We start from the raw sequence: 9,112 nt of genomic DNA, 5'->3' as shown, positions 1-9,112 counted from the left end.
TATGCTTGTTTCTAAGCTATTAAAGATTTTTAGCCATTCCCCCCCCCCCAATAAATATAATAAAATGTTTGTTTCGGTCAAGTGATATAATCTCTGGTGTAATCCGTACCAATTACAGTAATGTCGTTATGGTGTGTAATGTGTTGAAACACCTGTGACATATAAATCTAACTTTGTCACAGATCTTATTAACAGCTGATCCTTCGCATTCCCAAGTGTTGTATTGGGAATGCTGGCTTAGAGCAGACGAGTGGCCCGGTCAGGAAGTGGCTGCCCTAATGTTTCATATACATTTGAGTAATGCGTCCATATGTGCGGTATAGAGCACTGTACATGACACTGTCCACAACTGACTCTTGTACAAGTGTTGCTGTAAAATGTTCTGTAAATGGGCCGCTGATGTGACACTCCATTTGATCCTTTAATGTATTAAAAATACATTAAAAATACATACAGTTGAATACAGTCTTGAATAGATTTATTCTATGAGGAGCATGCTTTTAATTCTGATTTAAAATTCCTTTTTATTATGTGGGGGTCAAAAAGTAAAAAAAAAAAAGTGTGATAAAACTGTCCTGATAGGAAAAGCCTCATAAAAAATAAACTCTTGAAAGAAAACCTTATTACGTGTTTGGCATAGTCTTCAATTAATATTTTAAGAACCAGAAATTGCAATCGTCTTTTCTTCCCTATTGTGACGTATATCACAATATACGTTACAATAGGGAACGTATATCGCGATTTTATCGCGATAAAATCGCGTTTGGTCTTGTACTGTATCGCGTACCTTGTCAGTGTCATGCGCTTTGCTTGGCCGTTTGTTGTGATAAACAGGAAAGTGTGTTCAAGTGCCAGCAAAACAGTGTAAAGAAACACTCTTTGTGAGAAGCAGTCAATCAGCAGAAGTTAAAAGCAGCTTGTAAGTGTATTTATTTATTGTCTCAGTGTTTAGCGCAGTTGTCGTTGCTAGGAAACGCTTGTTTTGTTTGGTGCGCTTTGCTTGGCCATTTGTTGTGATAAACAGGAAAGTGTGTCCAGCTGAATTCAATTTGAGTTTTGTTAAACGAAAAAAAAAAAAAGCTTAGTTTACCGCGGAAGCGGTTGTGTGAAGACCGAAGAGTGTAAAGACCATCGACGGCTGTACATACACATATGTAGTTGTTTTTTGGTGTTTGGCTTAGTGTTATGTTAGAATCATTATTATACTCATACCTTTTGTTCTTTTCATATTTTGAATTGTTTTTAGCTTTATTTTTTTGTTTTCATTTAAATGTTTAGTTTTGAAATGTTGTTGTATGCATTTGTCATTTTTATTTAATTTCTTTTATTTTCTTAAATTTGTATATAGTATTTATAGAGTTTTAGCTTTTAGTTTTAATTACTTTTTCTTATTTGTAAGTCGCTTTGGATAAAAGCGTCTGCTAAATGACTAAAAGTAAAAGTAAAGTAAAAGTATATATCAGAGTAAAGTGGCTTCTTGAGTGAGTTAAAAAAGTAGGATAGGACTTGATTTTGTCCATCGGGAATTGATTGGATAGTTGGATTGCTATCACATGTTAAGTGTTAGAATTGTTTTGTATAAGTGACAGGTTGCTGGAAGTGAGGAATTGAAACTTGTCTTGGACAACATTATTACCAAGCCCTCGCGCCAATGTACATGTCATCAGAGAGTTTTTGTGAGGGGAGGGAGATGTTCGTGATTTCTGAGATTGCCAGGGCACATAAATTAAAAAAGAAAAAATGTGTGCATTTATAATAAATACAGCAATATTCTGTAATGAAAATGTAACAAAATATTTGAACAAAAACTTCACTGCTTATTAATATGACTTTTAGATGACAAATGAAATGGGAACGACCAACAAAGTCATGTTAAAAATGATATTAACTGTATACATTAATGAAACAAATTATAACATTTTATAAAAATGAAATACAATTTTTTCATAACATTAAACATATATAAAAGATTTTCAAAACCATATGAAAAAACAATGAACACAAAGAGTATACTTTTCTATAACTTGGCATATATGTTTTAAAATAGATTTTTCATAAAGAATTTTCTTTTCTTTATCTGGAACACAAATACTAATTATTTGCTTATTTGCCTGAATAATTAATTTTCCATACCATAAATGGTATTATATAGTTGTACAAAAATGCATACAGTATAACAGTTCTGTCATCATTCCACTATAATTCCATCAAATTATTCAAGCAATAGAATTTTTGCCTACAGTGATTACGGGAAACATATTTTGAACCACAAATACAAAGTTTGTTCATGAACGGTTTAATATTTCAAAAGAGCAGTCAGAGCCCAAAATCAACAAATTATTACCATACGCTCTGTCTTTCAATACAGCTGTCAAGAAAACATACACACTAACTAGAAGAAAATGGAATGGAACGAGTGATTGATGTCACTCTTAGTCTTGTTCTCAATCACCTTTGGACCATTAAGGACTAGTCAAGCTCACAGATAACCTGTTTAAAGTGGCCACAGCCTCCCTCTGTGATACTTGTTGTTGTTTGTGACTGTACTCTCAAAGAGCTCCTGCTTGTTCTGGTGTTATGAAGAGTGTTCTGTAAATATTTTGTAACCGTCTACCGTGCCAGTGAAACCATACACTCTCTACAATGTGGAAAACATTCTGACTACATACTCGTCTTCTGCTTGCCAGAGACTGAAAGCAGATCTTGGGACTCAGGGGCAGGAATCAGTCCAGTTGACTGGGTCATCTGACCTGCTCTAAGACAGCTGTCCTGCTCTCAAGCCCCGTTCCCCGTGCTAAACGGGGGTCAACACATTTAACCACGAAGTTATGGGAGCAATTTGAGGAATAAGCAGAGAGGCTTCCCCAAAAGCCTTTCCACCGTGACACTCTAACTGCTAATTCAAATACCAGCAGCATTCGCAAAGCCGCACAAATCGTTTTCATCAAACTTGGTCATGAAGGTTTATAAATCAACAGCGGGGGCCTGTTTTTGGTGTCTGTCAGTGTAAAGAGCTTCGTGTGTAAGATTAGGTCTGCATGCGATGCATGTCGGTGTGCGTGTATGTTTGAAGTTTCTAAGTCTAAACAAGGTTGTTAGGCCTATGCTGATAGGTCTAAATGTGTGCTAATGACAAAGTGTTAATGGAGGGTTGGGTTGATACTGACACTCTAAACCTGTGCTATTCCCAGTGGACCAATGGCAGGATTTGACACTGTGTTTGGGGCGGTGTGTGTGTGAGTCTGTATACGTTTGCTGGTTTGTAAGTGTGTGTGTGCTCATTGTCAATGGCGCTGAGTTTCCTCAAGGCTACTTTTACACAGCAGCAGAATGCGGTTGTCACTCCTTTATTTGAGTAAATGGGCTTAAAAAACTACTTTTACTCATTTAAAAATAGAATAGGTCACTGGATAGATGGATGGTTGTAAATTACTGTAAAGGCTTAAAGGAATAGTTCACCCAAAAATGAAAAATTTGTCATCAGTTACTTACCCTCAAGCTGTATGAGTTTCTTTCTTCTGTTGAGCACAAAATAAGATATTTTAAAGTATGTTGACAGTAAACATTGACTTCCATAGTATCCCTATGTATAGTATGATGACTATCCCTTTGAATCCCTTTGACTAACCCTTTGATTAGCAATGTATGTATGCTATTTGCATTTTTTTTCTTTTCCATTAATATTCCTGTCTCAATATTTGATTTGATATGATTGATATTTGTCTTAATTGCCTTAAGTATTCATTGTTCAAAATGTCGCAATAAAATGTTCTGTATTTGAATGCTTTATATGCTTACAGTCACACACAGTTCGGTTATCTACAGCCACATTCTATAACCAAACTCACACCTGTAAATTATCAGAGCTCACAACCACATCTTTGCATTTTGTTATGGTTTTGGTAACTTACAGGGAGATATGAGCTGCATGTATCTGAAGCTTAGATACAGTCATCATCATCCACCGAAGCTGCTCTCAGTTTTATGGTCTACATGTGACTCAATTGCTATTGTCAATTAATTAAAAATTTGATAGATTGACTCAGGCCTCTATAGAGAGCAGCAGTTGGTTTCTGGAAGTAAAAATCCCATTAATTTTGTCCATAGGGGAATTGAAGACAGGTACTATGAGCTGCAAGGTTGTTATTTAGTGGTGTGTGCTTTTGATAAAATCTCAGTCCACATTATTTCAACTTATTTAAATAATAGAATTCCTAATAGAAAAAAACTACATTACCCATGAATCTGCAAGGAAAGTGCCACCAATCAGATGAAGCCCTGCAAATGGCTTACTAGTTATGCTCTCAAAATCTCAAAACATATTGTTACTATATATACACTATATATACTACATACTTCAGTTTTATATTTCTCCATCATTTTTAATTTGATTAGGTATGTTGCAACGCTTCATGGGATTCTTTTCCTCTTTACAGATGTTAAGTACACAGTCTCAGTCTTTTTGTCAGATTTTGAAATACTTTTTGCTTCAAATCAAAGTTTGTAATGTTGTGAATCACCTTGCAGCTGGTTGTGTTGGTTCATGGTTTATAACTTTATAACTTTTAAACAAGGTCTTTCAAAAAAAAAAAAAACCCTATGGGAAGAATTATTTGGAGAAATACTCCCGGGAACGTCTCTCCTAGCATGAGAACATAAAAGGGGATTGACATCAACTGCTCATTCATACAGTAGCGTCTCTAATACTGTATGTAAACCGTTGTGTCCCACTCAGCTTTCCTTTTTCATACAACTGTAACATCTGTCCATCTAAATTACTTTAAAGTAAACGTGAGACTTCCATTAGCCTAAAGTTTTTTTATGAATGTTAGCATGATTATAAAAATAAATAATTATGAATTTCAAATGCACTCTATGGATCCTTTTACCTCTCATTTTCCTTCTTTTTTTTTTGCCTAACAGGGGATTTTTAATGCAAATACATTTGCATGGCCGGACTCATGGTTCATAGTTGTGTTAGTTTGTGACAAAGGGTCTGCTGCTTTACTTAGTGGCCTAATTACACGCAAGCGTTGGTGAGACAATATACTCATAATATAAATATAATATAATATAGCCCATAATATAACCATATTCACATTACACTAAATTACTCACTATACATACATACAATATATATATATATATATATATATATATATATATATATTCATATATGCATACTAGTGTATGTATATACCATACTTGATAGAAGAGATTACTTGTACACTATATGCAAAACTAGTCAAGAGATTTGTTATCAATATCACTCATAATACCACAACTGAAACGTTAATTTAAATCACAGGATTTTGTATAGTGGTACACACGCCCATAGCAATATACACTCATACATCCATGAACACATAAAGAAGGTATTTTTGGCTTAGTCAGTTGGAATGAAATGAGTCCTCAGTAATTCACTGGAAGAGTTTGGGGTGTATAGGTTTACAGTGTATGCCGCAGGCACATCCTCTCACTAATGTTACAATGCAATGTTATACCACCATTGTTCAGATCCAGAAAATGACACTTCCCTTAAGGGTATGCACATCAACTTACAGGCTACACACGGCCCCACACCCCTCTTAAACCAACCTGATTTGGTTAAACATAATCCATCAACAGGCAAAAGTTGCTAAGGTACAACAGGTCTCTAGTGTGTGCACTGAGAAACACTGTGCTGTAAGCAAAATAACGCAATAACTGACTTGCAGTAAATATGTATTACTTGGAGTATTTTTAATTAATCATTTTAATTTAAAAGTTTACATTGCTATGTTTCTATAGTCACAATTTGATATTTCGTAATATTATTTTATAACATTGTTTCTGCAAAGTACTTGTAAGTTAATATTTTTATTCTGTCTTTTTGTTTATATATGCAGATTCAGAGACAGCTTATATGCTGCTTTGTGGTGCACTCTGATAATAACCATCTAACTAAACAGGTGAGCACCAGTTTTACATGGGATGCAGCCAACAAGATAAGTACATGCTAAAATTGATGTTGGTTTGAATTCAATTGATTGGACGCATGGAGTAACCCACGTACGTGACCTTTCTCTTGGCCTTGGGTTCCCCTGACCTTTCCACAGTGGAAACCTGTGTGATAGCAGGTTTGCTCACCTGAGAGGAGGAGAAAGGAGTGTGCTGTGAAAGGGCCACACACTCCTGTGCAGCTGAATCTAAGAGCGAGACCACCTTTCCCTCACAATGGTTGGAATTAACCAAATCAATACACCTTTGTGCTCCTTAAGCAGAGAGGAACTAATGCCATCCGAGGTCTCAGACTTTATTGAGAGCTTTAAAGAGCAAGATCTTGCACCTTTTAATAAGTCTGTGGCTGGAATTATAAGAACCTGTTTGCCAATCAACTTTCAGAGCTAATGCTCCTAAACATGATCGGCGTAATATAACATGTCAGATTGAAATGTTAATCAAGCTTTCAAGACAATAATTCCTTTTGATCAAACTAATTCCTTGTGTTTTCTTTTACAATCTGACACTCAATACTCTGGTACATCTTGATCCCACAGCAACACAGGATAAAATTTGTTTCATTTTTGCTTGCATACAAAGTATAGTGAGTATATGTTACAAACCCAAAACAGAACAACAGAGGAAAGCAGCAGTGAAGTCCCATATTTTGCACTAGCATGTGCTAATCAGTGTGACAGTATGGGTATGATTATGGCAGAATATAATTAAAGCAAGATTCTCTCTCTCTTCTGGAACATTAAAAACTTGCAGAATGCATCTTTGTTATCTGAAAGAAAAAATTGAGACTTCAGCTTCACACAGCTTTTGTACTGAAACATATCTCTCTTTTTAATCAATTATTATCAATTTATGACTGATTTTATGTTCTGTTTTCATAAAGTTGTATGGATGCATAATTCAGAAACATCTGAATTGTTTAAAAAATATAATTCACCAGACATCTAAAAATTGAGACATAAAATGCACAAATACCTCAAAAGAAGCTATCAAAAGTGCTCAATCTGTTGTAACATGCAGATCTAACACGCCATGCTGCTTGATTTTTTTTTTTAAAGGAAATGATTGCATGTTCCCATGTTCATGGCAGTCATAAACAAACACAACAGAGTATCATCCATTTCTATGTGCATTTGTGTTCGAATGAATAAGATCTCAATAGGCATTTCTAATCTTCCTTCTGGAGTCTGAGCCCAGTCAGCCTAAATAAACACAACACTACCCCCTGCATGGCTGGAATAGTAATGCAGCCCTATAGGGCAGAGCAGGGGTGTACAAACTCGGTCCTGGAGGGCCGGTGACATGCAGAATTTAGCTCCAACCAACACACCTGAACCAGCTAATCAAGGTCTTACTAGGCATAGAAACTTCCAGGCAGGTTTGTTGTTGAGACAAGTTGGAGCTAAACTCTGCAGGACACGTACTGGCCCTCCAGGACCGAGTTTGGACACCCCTGGGGCAGAGCGTGCAACCCAATGAAGTTTGGCTAGTATGGCATGACTGCCTTACACAAAATAAACTGTCTTACTGGGCAGTTTTTCTGTGAAAAACTGATTAACATGTAAAGCAAGCAACCAGTTTGTTTATACATGCCATCACTATACCACAATAAAAGAGTGGCACGGAAAACAGTTATTCAAATAAAGGCGAGGCATTGTCCACAGTTGTCCAGTAACACTGAAAAGTAGTGGTAAATGTGCACAGTATACGCTTTATGAGTAGAATTTCTCTCTATCCAGAATAAAACGTTTTTCTCCATTGACAGTCATTCAAAAGTAGCCTGCTTATGACTACATTTTTGGCAAGCATAAAGCATAAAACGAAAAACTATTGAAGGGATCAGTTGAGGTGTTGATAAGATCATATGGCCATGTATGCACATAAAATCCTGAAACAAATAGTTATACTTTGGCAGGAGTGGGTATGCTGACAATAACCCTTCGAAAATTCGGGCTGCGAAAATTTGTCACGCACTTGAAATAAAAGGTACAAAGCTACTGGAACAGTAGCCTACCTTTTGAAAAGATATTGATATTTACCATTAAAGTACTATGTACATAATGCATGTACCTTTAATGTAGGCTATGCACCCTTTATGAGTAAACAGCCTAAGGAGCAAAGGTGTACCTTTTGAAAGGGTACAACTTTGTAGCTACCATTTTTTTTCAGTGCGCGTGACGTAAATTTTCGCAGCCCGAATTTTTCGCATTTCCTAGCGTACGCGTAAAAACTGAATTGGCCCTTTAGATGTTTCACTTGGTAAACTGTAACTGAACATACAGTGCCATCTACTGGAATAAGGTTCTTATTGCATGCATGATGACTGAGTCAAATACTGTCCTATCTCTTTGCTATAACTCAATATTCCTTTAATTCCTTTGAAATTGTTTGGTTTGGTTAGTTTCATGCCATTTGTCAACTTGAACATCCTGTTGTGCTTTCTCTTTGCTTGCATGAATAATTCCTGTAATGCTACCTGTGCAGCACCGTTGTCCGCCACTAGAGTTCACTAAATTACACAAATAGAACACTTTCAATTTTCAAATATCTGTTGTAGCCTCTATCAAATACATTCTGGCCACACGAGTAAATGTATTTTCAAATAAGTGTTGCTTTGTGATACAATTCCTCCCTGTAATTTTGTTATGCAGGATAGATATGCAACCGAACTGTTTTGATTTGGAATAAGTCCCAGATGTAGTCATTATCAAAGTCAAGAAGCATGTGACAATTTGCAAATGCAAGTGACTGAGAGAGAGAGAGAGAGAGAGAGAGAGAGAGAGAGAGAGAGAGAGAGAGAGAGAGAGAGAGAGAGAGAGAGAGAGAGAGAGAGAGAGAGAGAGAGAGAGAGAGAGAGAGAGAGAGAGAGAGAGAGAGAGAGAGAGAGAGAGAGAGAGGCCCCACTGACTTACATGGTTCTTAATCTTCCTATTGACATAAGAAATTGCACCCACATGTGATCCACAGGTCAAATGTGATTCACCCCTTTATTTATTAAAGACTATTAAAAGATTATTATTATTTTATTTAATATTGATGAAATAAAATGACTCAACGTTCATTAACATTTCTTTTTACACAACTGGCAAAAGATAACCTTTTTCCTGTAACC

The sequence above is a fragment of the Sinocyclocheilus anshuiensis genome, unplaced genomic scaffold, assembly GCF_001515605.1.
Source record: "Sinocyclocheilus anshuiensis isolate Anshui unplaced genomic scaffold, SAMN03320099.WGS_v1.1 scaffold230, whole genome shotgun sequence".
NCBI classification, from domain to species: Eukaryota; Metazoa; Chordata; class Actinopteri; order Cypriniformes; family Cyprinidae; genus Sinocyclocheilus; species Sinocyclocheilus anshuiensis.
This window is presented reverse-complemented; position numbering follows the sequence as displayed.